General features: G+C 45.9%; 1 pseudogene; it reads left to right on the top strand.

Annotated features, from left to right (window-relative positions):
• Window positions 1-490: 490 nt before the first annotated feature.
• LOC122684268 lies at window positions 491-8,395 on the top strand (annotated as a pseudogene).
• The last annotated feature ends 10,909 nt before the right edge of the window (window positions 8,396-19,304 follow it).

Raw genomic sequence — 19,304 nt, 5'->3', positions numbered from 1 at the left:
GTTTCTGCATTAGGAGTAACAAAGTCTTACCTGCCAGACCAGGAAAGTCCCTGTCCAGTGTCTTGATGTTGTCATTTATGTATGAATCATGGACTTGTTCCTCTGAGTGACGTGTGATTGTGTGTGCATCTCCCCTACTCCAGTGCTGTGGGGGAACCAGTCTTTCTGGAACAGGAACTTCTCAGCAGAGGTGGCCTGCTCACCATGGGCTCCTCTTAAACCAGAGAGACACCTCTCACTCTTCATTCTAGTCCCCTAGAGACTGAATGCACCTCCCATATTTGACTGGTTCATCAAATTATGTAAATTCAGGAATAATTATGAGGGAAATGATATAGCTTACAGTGAATGGGATCGGATTCGTGATCTCCGAAGAAGATTTAACTTCGGGATCAGGGACCAGGCTTGATCACTCAAGAGCTTTTGTGTAGCAGATTTTTATTAAATATGAAAAGGGACAGAGAAAGGTTCTGACACAGACATCAGAAGGGAATGGAGAGTGCCCCCTTGCTAGTCTTCAGCAAGCTGTCTTCTGTCTGTTAGAAAGCTGTTAACCAGAGAAGAGAGACACCTCAAGGCTGACCTTGAGGTCAGCGGGCCCCTCCCCCACAATGTGCATTTTTGAGACAGGATGGCCGGAGGTGTGTCATCCCCCAGCCATAAAACAATTGATACAAATGCTGGTTTGTTGAGCTATTATCGGCCCCAGGTTTGAGAAAAGACGAAAAGATAGTCTTAGGTGGAACCATTTTGAAGAAAGGCAAATTCCAAAACAAATACACAGTTTCATTAACATAGCTTAAGAAAAACATTTCCATAGAGAAACCTCCTTTTGATTTTGTATGGAGAAGGGAAAAAAATTCTGACCCTTGTAGTTGGTTTCCTCCTGCTGCTTAAGGGAGAGAGAAAAAGTGTCTGACACTTGCGGCCTATTTCCTCCGTTTGGAGACCCCTGGACTTCCTGCCTGTTACCCTCTCAGAAGCACAAATCCTGTGGGTCTACTCTGTAATTAAAAGTGAAAATCCTCTTTCTTTAGGCCAGGCATGATGTCCCTCAGCTTCTCAGGCCTGTCACCCTCTCCATGTGGATGAAGCCCTTTGCAGACAAAAGAAGGGGTCAAAGGGCTTAAACATTGGGTGGGAGGTGGGGCGGGGTAGTTCTCTCCATTTGCAGGGAAGAGGGAGGAGCAATTCCATAACAATATATCCATCCCAAGAAAGAAGCCCGTGGCTCATGATTTGGCACACGATGGCTTCCTAGGTGGTGCTGGTGGTAAAGAAGCCTCCTGCTAATGCAGGTAGACATAAGAGACAGTTTTGATCCCTGGGTCGGTAAGATCCCCTGGAGAAGGCCATGGCAACCCACTTCAGTATTCCTGCCTGGAGAATCCCATGGACAGAGGAGCCTGGCAGGCTGCAGTCCGTGGGGTCTCACAGAGTCGGACATAACTGAAGCAAGTTAGCATGCATGCATGGAAAAAGCCACAACGTCAGGAAGCAAAGCCTGACTTTATTTCCAGTATAAGTGGATGCAACTTAGATGTAAATTAGCAGTGACTTCTGCAGAGTCTTAACATGAGTCAATAGGACCTGGTTCAGTTCATCTTCACCAGGGATGGCACCTTTGTCTTGGTTTTCTTGGGCTCCTGGTTTTGTCTTGGTTTTCCTGGGGTCCTGGAGGAGAGGAGGTGGTCTGAGGACAGGATGCGAGTGGAGGGGAGAACAGAGCATGTGCCAGAGTGTTTTCCAAGAACAGTTTCGTAGCTGGAAACAGATGTGCCAGGTGGCTGGCTGGCCAAAAGCATAATGTAGAAAGCATTAGAATATAGACCCTTCCAAGCAGGGTTAGCTTGACTGCTTGATTCTCAGGAGCGTCTCTCGTGCCTTCAAAACGAAGAGGAAACCAGCCTTTTCCTGGTCCACATTCTGTGAGCTTAAGTCGGCTTTGGTTTCCGTCGCTCTGTGCTTTGGGGCTGGCCTTGCTGCATCACTCATCTTGCTTGGTCTCTTCGAGAGCAGCCACTTAAAACTGCGGAGAGGAGCTTAGCATCTTGGCAGCTCCCGTGGAGAAACCGTGTACAGTGTTCGCGGGAGCTGGAAGATCTGAGTTATTTCCCGTTCGCCTCGTGACCGGAGTGGTTTCCAAAGGGGTGTGTGGCAGAGACGGGAGAGGCTGGTGCCCATTGACTCCAGCCCTGGAAATAACAGGGTTGCGGTCCCCCAGGAATTACTGGGGGATCTGGTAGGATCTGAAACCTGGAACCTTATTCAGATGGATTCACAGGCTACAAACAAGTCACGCTGGAAGGGGATTGTATCTGGCCACATCTCTGTTCTTTGTAACATTTTAAGCCTGGCGTCTTTGGCTTAGAGACCATGAATTATGGAAGTGTAGTGATTTCAGACCTTAGAGACCATCCACTTGAACCTTGCTCTTTTTTTTATGGAGGAGAAATTGAGGAAGTGAGATGTTAAATGAGTTTCCTAAGGTTAGTTACAGAAGTGGGGCTGGAACTCAGCGCTCTCATCCTTTCTGCAGCATCACCCAAAGTTCCCTGATTGTCCTTCCCTGCCCCCCTCCCTTTCTGCACCAACACAAAGGGTGTTTTCTCATGTTCTCCGTGGAGACCATTGCACCAGAAACCATACCCAACCCCCGCCCCCCACCCCCTGCCCCATCCTGACTGAGCCTTTCTATAATCTGGTGCATATTTCCTACAAAGGAGTACAAAAACCAGGGTGTAGAATTAAGTTACAACACATGTTTAGAGATTACCAACTCTGAGAAGGCTTAACCTGAAAACTGTGAGTGGTTTAGAACATGGGCCCCCAACCCTGGGGCCACAGACCAGTCCGAGGCCCATTAGGACATGGGCTGCATGGCAGGAAGTGAGCAGCAGGCAAACCCAAAAGTATCCCCCCATCCCCGTCCATGGAAAAACTGTCTTCCACGAAACCGATCCCTGGTGCCAAAAGATTGGGGACCGCTGGTTTAGACAAAACACGGTTTAAACCACAGAGGTGTATGCTTTCCAGGTAACACAGTCACTTGTCTTGTTTTACAAGTTGGAGGATGTGATTTTTATACCTCATGCACTGCCTTCATCTCCTGGGCCTCCCCACCCATCCTCTGGCCCCCAAACACGAGAAGCAAGTTTCTATAATTTACTAACCTTTCTATTTCAAGGGGCTTCCCTGATCGCTCAGTTGGTAAAGAATCCGCCTGCAATGCAGGAGACCCAGTTTGATTCTTGGGTCGGGAAGATCCGCTGCAGAAGAGATAGGCTACCCACTCCAGTATTCTTGGGCTTCCCTCGTGACTCAGCCAGTAAAGAATCGGCCTGCAAGATCCCCTGGAGAAGGGAAAGGCTACCCACTCCAGTATTCTCGCCTGGAGAATTCCACAGATTGTATTACAGAGTTGCAAAAAGTCAGACACGACTGAGTGACTTTCACTTTTCTCTTTCAAATTGAGATTCTGATCTGTATCGAAACAGGGCTCAGCTACCAGCCTGCTCTTACTCTTTGCTGGTGAGGCTCTATGCTCCCTCTGCAAGGGGTGTTGGGGCCTCATCGAATGGCCCTGGGCTCGCAGGTTCCTCTCCTGTGGATCCAGCTGTTTTATCGGACACCGTTTCATCAGACTTCCCAGCTGCTTCCTGTCTTTTCTGTTGGAGTGGTAAATGGTCCTTTTCTTCCCTAAACACTACGGCTGATTCCCGGGTTTCATTTTAGCCGCTTTGAACAAGTGAGCTGGAATCCCACCTGGCCCTGGGTTTGGATGCTAAGACTGATGATGCCACACTCACAGCAGAAGGGTGTATGAAAAGGTTATTGCCCACATAATCAGGCATTTGGGAAGAGCAGAACAGGTTTCTCAAGCTGGTCCAGACATGTCTTGAGAGAGCAAGGACGAGAGACTGGCCTGGGGCTTCTTGGGGTGGGGCCAAGTGAGGGTCCAGGCGTGGGAAAAGCTTCCGTGGTTGGACTGTCCCTCTGGTCCAAAGGGACACTTGTGCCGAAAGAGGGAGCACTCAGGCTTTCTTGCTCCATGTGATAGAGGGGTTGGCCGGAAGGATGAGGCTTAGAAGCTGTCAGCAGTCAAACATCACCAAATGGAGCCAGGCTTTTTCTTATGGGATTATTTTGGATTTAAGAACAGTTGTTCAAAATATGGAAACATTCTTGTCATGTCACACAGGATTCACTTCTCCTTGATTAATAACCAAATTCCAGGGCTCACAAGTCGCAGAGTAACAAAGCCAGCAATGCATGGTCCCCTCACTTCCTAATATCCGAGTAAACTAAACCATCGGCCAGTGACTCCACAACGTTCTCTGTTCAGCTATGAAGCTTCAAGTAATTGGGCTTCCTGGGTGGCTCATTGGGTCAAGAATCCGCCTGCAATGCAGGAGACCTGGGTTCGATCCTTGGGTTGGGAAGATCCCTTGGAGAAGAGAATGGCTACTCACTGCAGTATTCTTGCCTAGAGAATCCCATGGACAGAGGAGCCTGGTGGGCTACAGTCATTGGGGCTGCAAAGAGTCAGGCACGACTGAGTGACTAACACTTTCATTTTCCTCACATCAAGTAATTACTCTCTGGAAATATCTTGATGATTAAACTAGTCTTTATCATTTTTTTTCAAAATCATTTTCTCATTCAAAGTCTCAACTATCCTACTCATGATGAAATGCAAATTAAGGACTTCCCTGATGGTCCAGCAGTTAAGAATCTGCCTGCCAGTGCAGGGGACACAGGTTCCATCCCTGATCTGGGACGATTCCACATGCCGAGGGGCAACTAAGCTCTTGTACCACAACTACTGAGCCCACACTCTAGAGCCCGCAGTTACTGACCCTAGGGCTTGTGCTCCATAGCAAGAGGAGCCACTGGAATGAGAAACCCCCGCACACCACAACGAGGAGTAGCCCCCACTAGCGGTGACTGGAGAAACCTAGGCCCAGCAATGAAGAACCACTGCAGCCAAAAACAAATAAATAAATATTAAAAAGAAAATGAAGATCCCCCATGCTGCTAATTTTCAAATTCACAATCTAGTCCTAACTTCTCCCCTAAGACCCAGACTTGCAGATTCAAGAGTTTCCTTGATCGCTCCATAGGTGCAACTCAAGGGCATCTCAAGTTGAACATGCTCCAAATACAGCTACTGATTTTTACTCCAAACCTGACCCTTCTCTTAACTTTTCCATCTCATGAATGGCCGCACCATCTTCCTAGTTTTGTCATCTGAAATTCTAGAAGGCACTCCTGATGGCTCTCTTGCTGTCACTCTCCGTAAGTCTTGTGGGTAGATTTACAAAATCGTCCCTCGTTTCCCCCATTCATTGTCCAAGCATTGCAGCCACCTTTCTCCTATCTGGACACTGCAGGAGCCCCGAAGAGCCCCTCACTTCTTCCTGTGCCCCTGCCCACTGTGTCCCCCTAAAAGGTAATTGAAATCCCAACCCCTGGAAATTTTAAATGTGCCCTTATTTAGAAATAGGATCTTTGCAGTTGCAATCAAGTGAAAATGAAATCATTAGGGTTAGCCCTAATCCTATCTGGCTGGCGTTCTTGTGAGCAAGAGACATGGAAACACACACACAGGGAAGATGGCCACGTAAGGATGGAGGCAGAGACTGTGATGATGCTGCCATGAACCTAGGACTGATACTGACTGAGTTCTTGGCTTTCCCCGGTCAATAGAAATTGACTAGAGGTGGTGGCTCAGTGGTAAAGAACCCACCTGCCCGTGCAGGAGACCCAGGTTCAATCCCTGGTCCAGGAAGATCCCTTGGAGAAGGAAATGGCAACCCACTCCAGTAATCTTGCCTGGGAAATCCTTATGGACAGAGGAGTCTGGTGGGCTACCGTCCATGGGGTCTCAAAGAATCGGACATGACTTAGTGACTAAACAACAACAACAAGAGGCCAGACAAGAAATTTAGGCTCTCTTTCTGGTGGTGGAGTCTGGAGAAGACACACAGCAATGACACCTCGCAAGGGGAAAGAAAAGAAGGAAGAACAGGTCATCAGCCTCAGCCCTCAGGTGGCTGAAGGAGAAAATGTATTTGGTGTGTGCTACACCTTTGCATGCTTCAGTGACACTTTTGTCCATGTCACTGATCTTTTTGGCAAGGAAACCATCTGTCGTGTAACTGGTGGGATGAAGGGATGACCGAGATGGGTCCTTGCCATATGCTGCCACATTGGCTGCCCAGGGTGTAGCCCTGAGATGCAAGGAGCTGGGCATCACTGCCCTTCACGTCAAACTCCGGGCCACAGGAGGAAATAGGACCAAGACTCCTGGACCAGGGGCCCAGGCAGCGCTCGGAGCCCTTGCCCGCTCAGGGGTGGAGGTTGGGCGGATAGAGGATGTTACACCCAATCCCTCTGACAGCACCCGCGAGAAGGGGGGATCACTGTGGTCGCTATCTGTGAACTGGACACCTCAAGTTATTGTTTTCTGTTAATAAATTGCCTTGATGTTAAAAAAAAAAGAAAAAAATTCAGGCAAGGGTTTATTGGGGCTCCTGCGCTGGCTGCAAGAGGGAGCAAAAACAAGTAACAGGCTTCCTTGCTCCCTCCCATGGGATGGGGGGGGGGCAAGCTTGCTCCTTTATCTTGTGCCTTATATAGGGTGAGGGTAGGGGTGTGTTTAGGGTCAGGCTGGAGGGGTGGCCTAGGTGATCTGCCCACCCCTTTGTGGTGTTGAGTGCAGGGGACATGTGTGGTACCCTGTTTTTGTTCCCAACACCCAGTTTTGTGCTTCCAGCTCCTCAGAAATGGCAGCTGGATTTTTGGGTAACTTTTGGTCCAGAATTTGCCCTAACTGGGCATGCACACAGTTATTTTTAGTCCCTTATAGTTTCTTTGTATTCTGTAGTTAGAGGAGAGGCGTGTCCAGGTGCAAGCTTTGCAACACTGCAGCAAAGGGGCCCAGGTCCCAGTCTGTCTCTGGACCCCATGGGACCACCAGGAGCTGGAGGAGGCAAGGAAGCCTCCTCCCCTAGAGACTTTGGAGGGAACAAGACCTCTCAACTCCTTGATTTTGCCCTTCTGGCCTCCAGAACTGTGAGATAATAGATTTCTGTTGTTTTAACCCTCCCCACATCCCCCCAGTTTGTGGTGCTTTGTTACAGCATCCTGTAGAAACTAATACAGACCCTATAACCGCTGTTTTTGCACAATGGCCAGAGGGATTTTTGCAACTTCTTTCAGATCGTGGCCTTTCTCGGCATAAAAACCTACTGATTTTCCTCGGAATTTAGAATGTAATTCAAGCTCTTTTCCAGGCCTAGTGAGACCTTATGCATCAGGGCCTGATGGTTTCTGGGCTCACCTCCTCCTCCTCTCCCCCCCCACCCCGTTCCTCCTGTTTGTATCTGGAACATGTTTTTCTGGCTCTTTCCATTCGCTGGGCCCATGGCTCTGAGGGATGAGCTGGAGTCACTAACCTCACCCTGAGTATTGCCCCGTTTCATTTCCTCCAGATCACGCATCCCAGTGTGGCATCTCTGTTCTAGTTCGTCACTGGTCCCCGTCCCTCCGTGGTGAAGGTTGTGAGGTCTGAGCTTGGCTGTGCTGTAATGTTCTGGGTCCAGAAAAGTGCTGGGTATGGCTAGGAGCTTCATATATATTTGGCGAGTGAATGTATGATATATGCAAACGTAAGATGTGTTTTGCTTGAAACTTGATTTCCAGTAAATAAAAATACACTTTCTATTTATTGGGCTTCCCTGGTGGCTCAGAGGGTAAAGCATCTGCCTGCAATGCGGGAGACCAGGATTCAATCCCTGGGTTGTGAAGATGCCCTGGAGAAGGAACTGGCAACCCACTCCAAGTGTTCTTGCCTGGAGAATCCCATGGATGGAGGAGCCTGGTAGGCTACAGTCCATGGGGTTGCAAAGAGTCGGACACAACAGAGCTACTTCACTTTCTTTCTTTTTCTATTTACTGAATGTTTTCTTTTTGGCTGCGCTGGGTCTTCACTGTGGTGCGTATGCTGGCTTTCTCTAGTTGCAACACGTGGGCTTAGTTCCCTGCCCAGGAATTGAACCCATGTTTCCTGCATTGGAAGGCAGATCCTTAACGATTGGACCACCAGGGAAGTCCATGTATTTACTGAATTCATCGACATTTTCTTAAGTGCATTTGCATAAGTGCAACGCACACTTTTCCTCAATTAACCTCCCTTGTTTCTTAATCTAGAAAGAGCAGTCTAGCCTCAGCCAAACAGAGGCCCAGAGAATCTCGACATGCCTGACGACTGAGCAGTCACCTGTCGGCAGGAAACCAGAGCGTCTTGGCCTGCGTGAGGCTCTTCTCACCCTTCTCAAGGGTCATCCCGTGCGACTCCAAGGTGAACTGCTGTTCCATCAAGCCATCGTGACAAAGTGTAATGGTTGGTGCATCTAGGTGATGGGGTAGGGGTAGTCATTGCGGCATTCTGTCGTCTTACTCTAGGTTTGAAAATTTTCAAAATAAAAAGTTGGGAAAAAAAGAAATCACAGAAAATGCTGCTTGATTTAAAATGGTCTTCAGAAAAACTCTGTGTTGTAAGACTGAAGGACAAACAGCCTGATTGGATCAGAAAATTGACTGAAAAATATCTGGTTCGTTTCGGAGTATAATGCATCTGATGACCAATATGTCTATTTTATGTATTTTTAAGATCAGTCAGGGGCTTCCTCAGTGGCTCAGTGGTAAAGAATCCACCTGCAATGCAGGAGATGCAGGAGACCTGGGTTCTATCCCTGGGTCGGGAAGATCCCCTGGAGGAGGGCATAGCAACCCACTCCAGGATTCTTGCCTGGGGAATCCCATGGACAGAGAAGCCTGGTGAGCTACAGTCCATAGGGTCACAAAGAGTCAGACATGACTGAAGTGACTGAGCATACACAGGCAAGGTCAGTCAGGCCTTTGCAACAAATCAGGGCAAAATTAGCATGCCACGGTAGGTCTTATTTCTGTGGTGGAATCTTGAGTTGTAGTTCTCATGCGTGAATGGCGTTCTGTGCTGTCCCCCAGGGACCCTCACCCATCAGAGCCTTTCACAGAGGGACCAGCTTCTGGGGGACTTCAGGTGTGTTTCTAGCTGCTTTTCCTGGAACTGTGTCAGCTGACCCAAGACCTGTGGGTCAGGACTTCTCTGTGTTTAAGCTCTGTCCCACTTTCAGGAAGCTATCAGGCCTTTGATTCTCTTTGGAGAACTGAAACGAAGAGTCAACTTCTAGAATGCCATTGTGGAATACAGCAAAAACAGTTCTAAGAGGGAATTGAATCAGACTTGTGGTTGCCAAGGGGATGGGGGAGGAAGAGGGTTGGATTGGGAGTTTGGGGGTTAGCAGATGCAAACTATTATATACAGGATGGATAAACAACAAGGTCCTACTGTATACCACAGGGAACTCGAGTCAATATCCTGTGATAAACCACAAAGTAAAAGATTATAAAAGAGAATGTATATATGTGTATAACTGAATCATGTTGCAGTACAGCAGAAATTAACACAACATTGTAAATCAACTATACTTCAATAAAGTAAATCTAAAAAATAAAAGAAAGAGGAAATTCATCAGGAAAAAAGAAAAATCTCCAATAACAACCTAATGTTATACCTCAAGAGACTAGAAAAGGAAGAACAAAGTCCAAAGTTAGTCAATGGAAGGAAACAAGAAAAGTTACACCAGAAATCAATGAAACAGAGGACTAAAAAGACAAAATGAAACCAAGAGCTGGTTCTTTGAAAAGATAAACAAAATTGACAAATCTTTAGCTAGAATCACCTAGAATTTTCTTAAGTGTGGTAAGAATTAACAAAATTTCTCTTGGAAGACGTGAAATGATCTAAAGAGTAAGCAATGAATCAATAATGGAAGGATATGACAGCAGTCGCTCAAAAAGATTGATACTCATTCTTCTTAAGGACTTTATGGGGCAAATATGATAGCTGGTCTTTTGTCCTAGTAGACTAAATAAAAAGAGAGATACAAAAAACAGTTACATAAGCTATAACAGGGAGAGCTGAGGTTCGAAGTTATTATTTTGGGTTTTGCACAATGAATCACTTGATGAATTGGTTTGATTCTGTCCGTCATCTCTTAATGGTAGAGAGTTTTTCTAAAGAGTGACAGGATGGGGTCAGCCAGGCTGGGTGGGTCACTGTCCTGGTGGTCTCTGGGGTGCAGGGGAATAAGCAGAACCAAAATATATGGTATTCACAGTATAACTTGACCCTTCACATTTGCCTGACTGTGCTGCAATTTCTTCTGTGCTTTTAGTTGCTTGCACCCAGCTCCCGAGGACCTGGTCTTCCCCCTTCCCTTGCTCTTCCACTTCCCTCTTCCACACATGTCTGCATAGGACCCCTGCTGCCTGCTGCCCAGGGGCATTGTGGGGGGGAGGCCCAGGCTCCAAGTGCACTCCTGGCAGGGCCTGCTTGTGGGCATAGGAGGGTCAGAGTCAAGTGCAGGCCCCGCGGCATCTGAGGCAGGGCAAGGCAGTGGTTGACCTGTCTTAGGCTGGCTGTACCTGGCTTTGGCAGGGGCCTCTCACCTGCTCCTGGTCCAGGAGCCCAGCACATCCTGTGTTGAGGTTGCAGTCCCTTGGGGTCATCTATTCCTTGTATGTTGGGGTGATAGGCCCAAGGGAAGGGGAGGTTCGCTTCCCCACCCCACTGGGCTGTGCGTTTTCATTTTGCATTGAGTTTGGCAAATTACATCACTGACCCTGTGTGCCAGGACCCGGGGCAGCAGCGAAGTGGCAGAGGAGATGAGGTAGGGATATATTTTTCCCATTAATTCTATGGCTGGTTGGTTCTGGTATCAGGCTATGAAATTTCCATTAAGAAACTTTATCAACACTGCTCAGATTTTTGTTCACATAATTTTTCTGTTCTGAAATGTCTTCTCTTAGCCTCTAAGATTTTCCAACTTTCCCTTATTTTTAAAGGCCCAAATCCAGATTGATCTCTCTCACAAGACTTCTGGCCCACTCTGGACAACCTTGTGGGTTCTCTGCGCTGAACTCAGTCTGTGTCTTTCTGAGTGCTATTTATGAATTAAATGTAGATTTTGGATTGTTCATCTTGTGTTCACTGTCTGGACTCATTATTGAGGTGCTTGTGTTAGTCTACACGACTCTCTGGGTACAGTCTCCTGCAAAATGTGGTAGGTGCATGCAGACAAAATTGTTGATTGAATGTTTTGAGGGTGTCATTCATTCATGTGTGATGGCGTTTTTTGAAAATAAGGGAACAATTAAGGCCATACCTTTTAAAGACATTGTTGATTGGTCAAAATCAAACTTCTAAATCCAGTGATTTCAAATGATCAATTAGAGAAGAAGTTCTGGGCTCCAAAATCACTGCAGATGGTGACTGCAGCCATGAAATTAAAAGGTGCTTATTCCTTGGAAGGAAAGTTATGACCAACCTAGATAGCATATTAAAAAGCAGAGACATTACTTTGCCAACAAATGTCCGTCTGGTCAAGGCTATGGTTTTTCCAGTGGTCAGGTATGGATGTGAGAGTTGGACTGTGAGGAAAGCTGAGCACCAAAAAATTGATGCTTTTGAACTGTGGTGTTGGAGAAGACTCTTGAGAGTCCCTTGGACTGCAAGGAGATCCAACCAGTCCATCCTAAAGGAGATCAGTCCTGGATGTTCATTGGAAGGACTGATGCTGAAGCTGAAACTCCAATACTTTGGCCACCTCATGCGAAGAGTTGACTCACTGGAAAAGACCCTGATGCTGGGAGGGATTGGGGGCAGGAGGAGAAGGGGACGACAGAGGATGAGATGGCTGGATGGCATCACTGACTCAATGGACTTGCGTTTGAGTAAACTCCGGGAGTTGGTGATGGACAGGGAGGCCTGGCGTGCTGCGATTCATGGGGTCGCAAGGAGTCGGACACGACTGAGCGACTGAACTCAACTGAATGATGAACTAGAAATTGACAACGAAGAAAGGAATTTTTCAGCCAGAAGACAGTGTCTTTTACAGCAGTGGATTCATTTAATTTGAAGTCTGTTTTTGACAATCACGAGGTTAAGGACAGGGAAGCCTGGCATGCTGCAGTCCATGGGGTCACAAAGAGTTGGACACGACTGAGCAAATGGACAACAGATTCCTCTACCTATGAATGATTGGATGAAATTCTCACTGTGAGATGAGTGTGTGTGTCTTTCCAGACCCACAAATTACGTTCTCTACCCCAACCAGGAGGTTAAGGAAACTTCTGGGGATTCGGGCAATGCTGCCTCAGTCCTGCTCAGCTTTTGAGAGGTCTTCCCAGGCAGGTGCTAAGGTATTGGGGCTGCTCTTTTTTTTTTTTCCCCCAGATATTCCTACTTTTATTTTCAAAAGAAAATTTACCTGAAACATTTAAGGTAGACAGCAGCATTACTTAGTATTTATGAATTTATGATTTTAGAACTTCACATTTTAATGTTTGCTTATTAGAGGGTCTCAGTTAATATACTGATACCATGAAGGTCTTTCGTGGGGCTGCGCTTCACCTTCAGGTTTGTTGAATTTTCCTCTCAACTTTGGTGGTTTCCTGGGTTTCTTAAGTCATCACAGCTCCAGCTGAGGGATCTTCCTTATGGTGAGGCACCTGGGGTTCACAGGGCTTCATTTCAACAGAAGATGCTTCTTTTCTGTTTTCATCCAATGACCAAAGCGAACACATGGGCTGTTAGCTCCATTTTCGGAAGAGCTTTCAGGTCAGGCTTTAAAACGCACGAATGACGTAAGCACGTCAGCGCCTCCATCCAACATGGACGCTTGAGTCTAGCAGTGTTCTTGTTTTCTCACTTGGCGGGCGGGGTAGAGAGCTGTGGAGGTGCCTTCCTCTGGGGAGTTCCAGAACAGGGGCTTTGCGTTCTCTGAAAAGATCTCTATTCTTTCTTGAAATGTTCACAGAGTCCCAGGCCAGAAAACAAAACAAGGCGGCTTTATTAGTCAGCCGACAATGGGAGAGGAAAGCCACCCACTTCTCCATGCTTCCTTTCAAAGTAACCTCAGCGACCCTGACAGATTCATGGAACTAATTAGGAACAACAGTAAGGAAGCCGCGGGAGGGGCGATTTTGTCTCTAGACAACATTTCAGAACTTCCCTGAGGAGCCTCTGCAGGCTCCGACCCCCTCCCTGCCCCCCTCCCACCCCCCACCAGGCAGACCCTCCTGAGAGGGGCTCAGACCGCCTCCCCCTTGTTGAATCCACCATCGATTTAGGCACTCCCGGGGCCCACAAACCCACCTGACAGGCTGTCACTCTACCCAGGCCTCCTTGGGGGTCTGAGCTCAGTCAAGCCCTGCAGCCCCCTAAGCCTTCATCCTGACCACAGGGTAGAGGGTGGTGAGCCCCTCAAAAGCAGAGGGCATGTCCTGTGAAGAAAGGGAAGAGCTGGAAACCTCACTCTCAAGTGCCTGCTCAGGGCCAGGCGCTGTGCTGGGAGGAATCTTAATTGTTTAGTCGCTAAGTTGTGCCTGACTCTTTGCGACCCCATGGACTGTAGCCCACCAGGCTCTTCTGTCCATGGGATTTTCCTGTGTAATATCATTTTACCATGTAAGTGGCCCTTCAATTATATAGAAGGAGAAAAACAGAGTCAGAAAGATTAAAAATGTATAGAAGATTGCATTCCAGTTATTTCCAAAGTTGGGTACGTCTGCAATAGGGAAGGTGCCAAATTAAATCTTGTTGATTAACCACTAACTACATGAAAGCGAAAGTCTCTCAGCCGTGTCTGACTCTTTGCAATCCATAGTCCATGGAATTCTCCAGGCCAGAATACTGGAGTGGGTAGCCTTTCCCTTTTCCAGGGGATTGTCCCAACCCACAGATCAAATGCAGGTCTCCCACATTGGAGGCGGATTCTTTACCAGCTGAGCCACAAGGGAAGCCCAAGAATACTGGAGTTGGTAGCCTATCCCTTCTCTAGTGGATCTTCCTGACCCAGGAATTAAACGGGGTCTCCTGCATTGCAGCCAGAGTCTTTACCAACTGAGCTATGAGGGAAGCATGAGTGCTCTCCAACTGGCCAGTTTCTAGCTTAAATTGTGGCAGGAAAATTATTTGGAAAAAAAAAAATGGCGTTGACTTCCACATGACCACATTAAGTCTCTGTGAATTAATGACTAAAAATAATTTTGTGTGTTCATATAGGATTCCAAGTTTATGTCAAGGATTATTCAAATACAGGAAAAGTTTCAGCTTCAGAACACAAACTTTCAGCATCTTGTTTGGCCCATCAGAAACTTCACTGAAAACACAAATATTATTCAAGTTTTCATCTTGATGCCTGGCAGTTTTTCCCTTGGGAAAGAGCTTCCAAAATGCAGTTTAGATATAAATTTATTCATTGCCCTAGTGTCTCGTCTGTTGGGAAGCCAACCTAATAGTAGCTAACATTTATATAGCCCTTGTGATGTGTCAGACGCTGCCTTCAGTGTTCTGTATATATTTACTCACTTAATCAACATAAGATCCTGTGAAGTGGATACCATTACCATTTCCATCTTACATGTGAGCAAATTGAAGGCCCAGGGAGGTTAAGACTTGCTCAAGGATACACAGCTGATAAATAGTGGAGACAAGTTCTTGGTATACTGATTTTTTTCTTTTTGTATGCTTCCTGTTTCTGTCTTAATAGCGTTATTATATCTATATCTCACTGTAGGCCACCCTGGCTTGGATACATTTTAAAACAGAGAAGATGCTGATTACTGCTCTCGTGGCCCATGTGGGGCAGAGTCCCCTTCCTTGGAAAGTAAGGGGAGTCGCCTGGTGCAGTGAGGGGCCATCAGACTGGAGCTCTAAGGGCCTTCTGCCCCGCTTCTCTCATCCTAGCACCCACACTGCTGCTGATTTTAATGTGCAGTTGAAACTTGACTTAATCCCAACTGAAAAGGATTGGAAGATAATTTGGTGTTGTAAAACCAAGCAGAGGAAAACAGACCCTGCTGGAATCACTTGTGTCTTTTCTCTGAGTTACCCATGGTCTAGAAGGGTTCAGATTCGTTTAGTTGGAGGGGCGGGGATTACCTAATACCGCAGCAAGACGTGGCAGCTCACTCCCTTGGTCCAGCGTGTTGTCCTTAAATGTGCAGCCGTGGGGGTCGTGTAAACCCAGATGAGAACTGGCTCTCCTGCGGAGTTGCCTTAGGAAGGTTGATTAACCTCTGAGTGCCATGTATGCTTGTCTGTAAAATGGCTACATTAATAAAAGATACCCTTTCAGGATGCGCTAAGAGTTAACTAAGATCATGTTCGTAAAGCAGGTGATTAATACAGTGGATGGCACAAATGACTCAAAAAATATACTAATATCAGCAGAAACACATTCCATTTTATTACAGTGATTAGACAGGAAGCACAAGCAGCATGGATGGACCTATAGATTGTCACACTAAGCTAAGTGTGATTATTATGACTAAGCTAAGCTAAGTCAGAAAGAGAAAGATAAAGACCATATCACGTATATGTGGAATCCAAAATACGACACAAATGAACTTACCCATGAAACAGATGCAGACTCACAGACAGAGAACAGGCTGGTGGTTGCCAGGGTTGGGAGAGGGAAAGATTGGGAGGTTGGGGTTAGGAGATGCAAGCTCTTATATACAGAGTGAATAAACAACAAGGTCCTACTTTTCCACATGGGGAACTATGTTTAGTATCCTGTGATAAGCCATAATGGAAAAGAAAATGAAAAGGAACATGTACATAGATATGTATACCTGAGTTTGCTGTAGAAAAAGTAGAAATTAACACAACCTTGTAAATCAACTATACTTCAATAAAATAAACTTAAAAAAGAAAGGAAGCAAAAAGCAAAAACTTTTATAAACCTAAGTTTCTCAAGAGAAATATCACGCACACCGAGTCCCAGAGTCCCCGATCCAAGTGGGCCACCCAGTGTAACGCTGAGGCTTCAAGCAACCCATGTGACATTTACAATAATTGGCTACATACTTGACCATAAGGGAAATCATGACAAAACCAAAGAATCCACAATAAAAAGTCTGACCAAACTATAGCAACTTTTTGAGAGCAACAGCTAAAAAGATACCCCCTAAAGTTTTTGTGATATAAGGATTTAAAAAAAATCAAATTAAATATGATTTCTAAATGATTCCTAGAGCAAAGAAAATATCTTAATGGGGAATTTAAATATTTTGAACTAACAACAAAAGCACTACCCAAAACTGTGCAATGTATTATAGCTAAGGCAATATATCGAGTGCAACTTCTGGCTTTAAATGTATACAAAAAAAGTTTAATAAATCAGTGAGCTGAGTTCCAGTTTAAGAAGGAAAAGAGCAACTGAGCAGATTCAAAAAAGACAAGAACAGAAATAGTAAAGATTAGAGCAGGAATAATGAAATAGCATTTTAAAAAACCACAGGAGAATAAAATGGAACTAAATCTAAGAAAACTAAACTTTGTCATCTACAGAAAGGGGGTGCTAACATTGTCTTCAGAGTGAAGTTGTGAGGTCACATATTACGCTCCGTGTAACAGCACTTTGTAGACTGCAGAGAACTACTCTGATGTGCATTTCATCTTTATGTCACGTATTCAGCCCATCCTGACCAATCACCTCTTCTGTGCCTGGTGGTGGGAGTATAATGCCTTCTTGGATACTGATCATGTCAGCCCAACAGGATCCAAAACAGTGTCTGCAGCAAAGAGACACACAGCGCTTAATGAGAACATAGGATGGGGATGTAACCCGCTCAGAGATGTTAGGAAGGTTCTGAGTGAAAATGAGGTTCAAGCAGAGATCAGGAGGCAGGATGGAGGGAGAAGGGTGCCGGATGGAGGGAGAAGGGTGCCAGATGAAGGGAAGGGCACGCGGTGTGTGTGAAGGACAGGAAAAGGACAGAGGGGCTGAGGCACCGTGGCCGGGGAGGGGGAGGGGCTACAGTGTAGGAAGGAGCCAGGAGGTTGTGCTTGGAGTTTCACTTTCTAAGGGCCAAGGCAAACTGCTGCAGTGTTTGTTTTTGGGTTGGAGGGGATTGTTTGAACCTCCAACTTGTAGCCAATCAGAAGCACAGGTAACCTGGACTTGTGCTTGGGATCTGAGCCCTTTACCTGCAGAACCTGATGCTCTCTGCGGATAGATGGTGTCAGAATGGAACTGAAGTGTTGGGCCCCAGTTGGTGTCATGGAGCATCACTTGGCAGTGTGGGGAAAATCCCACCCCTACATCGGGACTGTGAGCACAGAGCCCTTAACTTCCACTTATGGCATTTCATTTCTCTATCCTTAAAACTGACTTCCATTTCCCACCTCCTGGAGACTCGGCTGAGCTTAAGTAGGAGTCAGGGGATGTCTACTGAATAGAATGTGGAACTCTTCCCTGCTTTCTCCTGCCAAAACACACATCCATTTCCAAGGGAGCTCCTTACTCCTGGGGAATGACCTCAGAATAGGATGAATGTGCTTTCTGGGAAAGGTCCAGCCCTTGGTTTTTATTGAGAGAGTCATCAGTGTAGGACAAATGGATAGCAGAGTTAAATTATACATTCTTAAAGCATTGGAAGCCCTCTTATTCTGAGCTTCAATCTTGTGGCTTCCAGGGCTGCTGAGAGTCTCATTGATCTGAAGGTCCTGAATCTCTGCTTTGCCTGTTGGTCTATCGGCTTTCAAAATCCATGTCTTTACTGATCATATAAGTCACTTGGTAAAATCCTTTAGGGTCTCCTAGTAAAATGTTTCTACTAGGATGTTGTTTTGCCTGTAGACAGCTGAAAAACCAAATAACATGGCTCAGTTGATGCCTTTGATTTGTGGCGCTGGAGAAGACTCTTGAGAGTTCCTTGGACATCAAAGACATCAAACTAGTCAATTCTAAAGGAAATCAACTCTGAATATTCATTGGAAGGATTAATACTGAAGCTGTAGCTCCAATATTCTGGCCACCTGATGGGAAGAGCGGACTCATCGGAAAAGACCATGGTGCTGGGAAAGATTGAAGGCGAGAGGAGAAGGGGATGACAGAGGATGAAATGGTTGGATGGCATCACTGACTCAATGGACATGAGTTTGAGCAAGCTCGGGGAAATAGTGAAGGAAGGGGAATCCTGGTATGCTGCAGTCCATGGGGTCACCAAGAGTAAGACATGACTTAGCAACTGAACAACACCACACATTAAAATGTATCAGTTCAGTTCAGTCACTCAATCGTGTCCGACTCTTTGCAATCCCATGGACTGCAGCATGCCAGGCTTCCCTGTCCATCACCAACTACCGGACCTTGCTCAAACTCATGTCCATTGTGTCAGACATGTATAGCTTTACATAATAGGAGATCATGGGTGAACTTCTGTATTCCTACCCTCATCTCACTTTCTCAAACTGTGCACTGCTGCCCCTCCCGCCCTGTCTATCTAAGAATTTTCCTTGTGTCGTTTTCATCTTTCCCTTTCTTCAAAGTCATATTTCCACTCCGCTGAATGATACTCACACAAGGAAGCACATACAACAACCCTGAAACATCTCCACTAAAAGAACTGTTTCTCTCTCTTTTTTTATAACAAGACTGCTTCAAATGGTTTCCCTACTCACTAACTCTCCTCCTGTTCGTTCAGTTTTCTTTTGAATCTTCGCCAGTCAAGTTTTAAAAACTACTGAGCTATAACCGACATATAACATTGTGTTAGTTATATTAGTACAACGTGATTTGATATTTTTATGTGTTGATAAATGATCACCACAATAAATCTAGTTAACATCCATCACCACACATAGTTACAAATACTTTTCTTGTGATGAGAACTTTTTAAAAATAACTTATTTTTAATTGAAAGATACTTGCTTTACAGTATTGTGTTGGTTTCATACACAACACGAATCAGCCATAGTGATGAGAACTATTAAGATGTACTAACAAGTCTCAAATGTACAGCAGAGTATTATTAACTATAGTCACCACACTGGACAGTACCCCCCCCATGACATTTATTTTATAACTGGAAGTTTGTACACTTTGATTCTCTCCACCCATTTTGCCCACCCCTCACCCCTTGCCTCTGAAAACCTCCAGTCTGTTTTATTTACAAGCTTGGGCTTTTCCTTTTTGTTTTTAATGCAAAGATAATTGCTTTATAGTATTTTCTGGTTTTATGTCATACATCAACAAGAATCAGCCATAGGTACACCCATGAACCCTCCCTCCCAAACCCCCCTCCCATCTCCCTCCCCACCCCACCCTTCTAGATGGTCACAGAGCCCCTGTTTGAGTTCCCTGAGTCATACATCATGGAGAGAGTAACATGGAAATTTACAA

The sequence above is a fragment of the Cervus elaphus genome, chromosome 26 (assembly GCF_910594005.1).
Source record: "Cervus elaphus chromosome 26, mCerEla1.1, whole genome shotgun sequence".
Taxonomy (NCBI): Eukaryota; Metazoa; Chordata; class Mammalia; order Artiodactyla; family Cervidae; genus Cervus; species Cervus elaphus.
The sequence above is the reverse complement of the archived record's forward strand: the minus strand, read 5'-3'. Positions and strand labels throughout refer to the sequence as shown.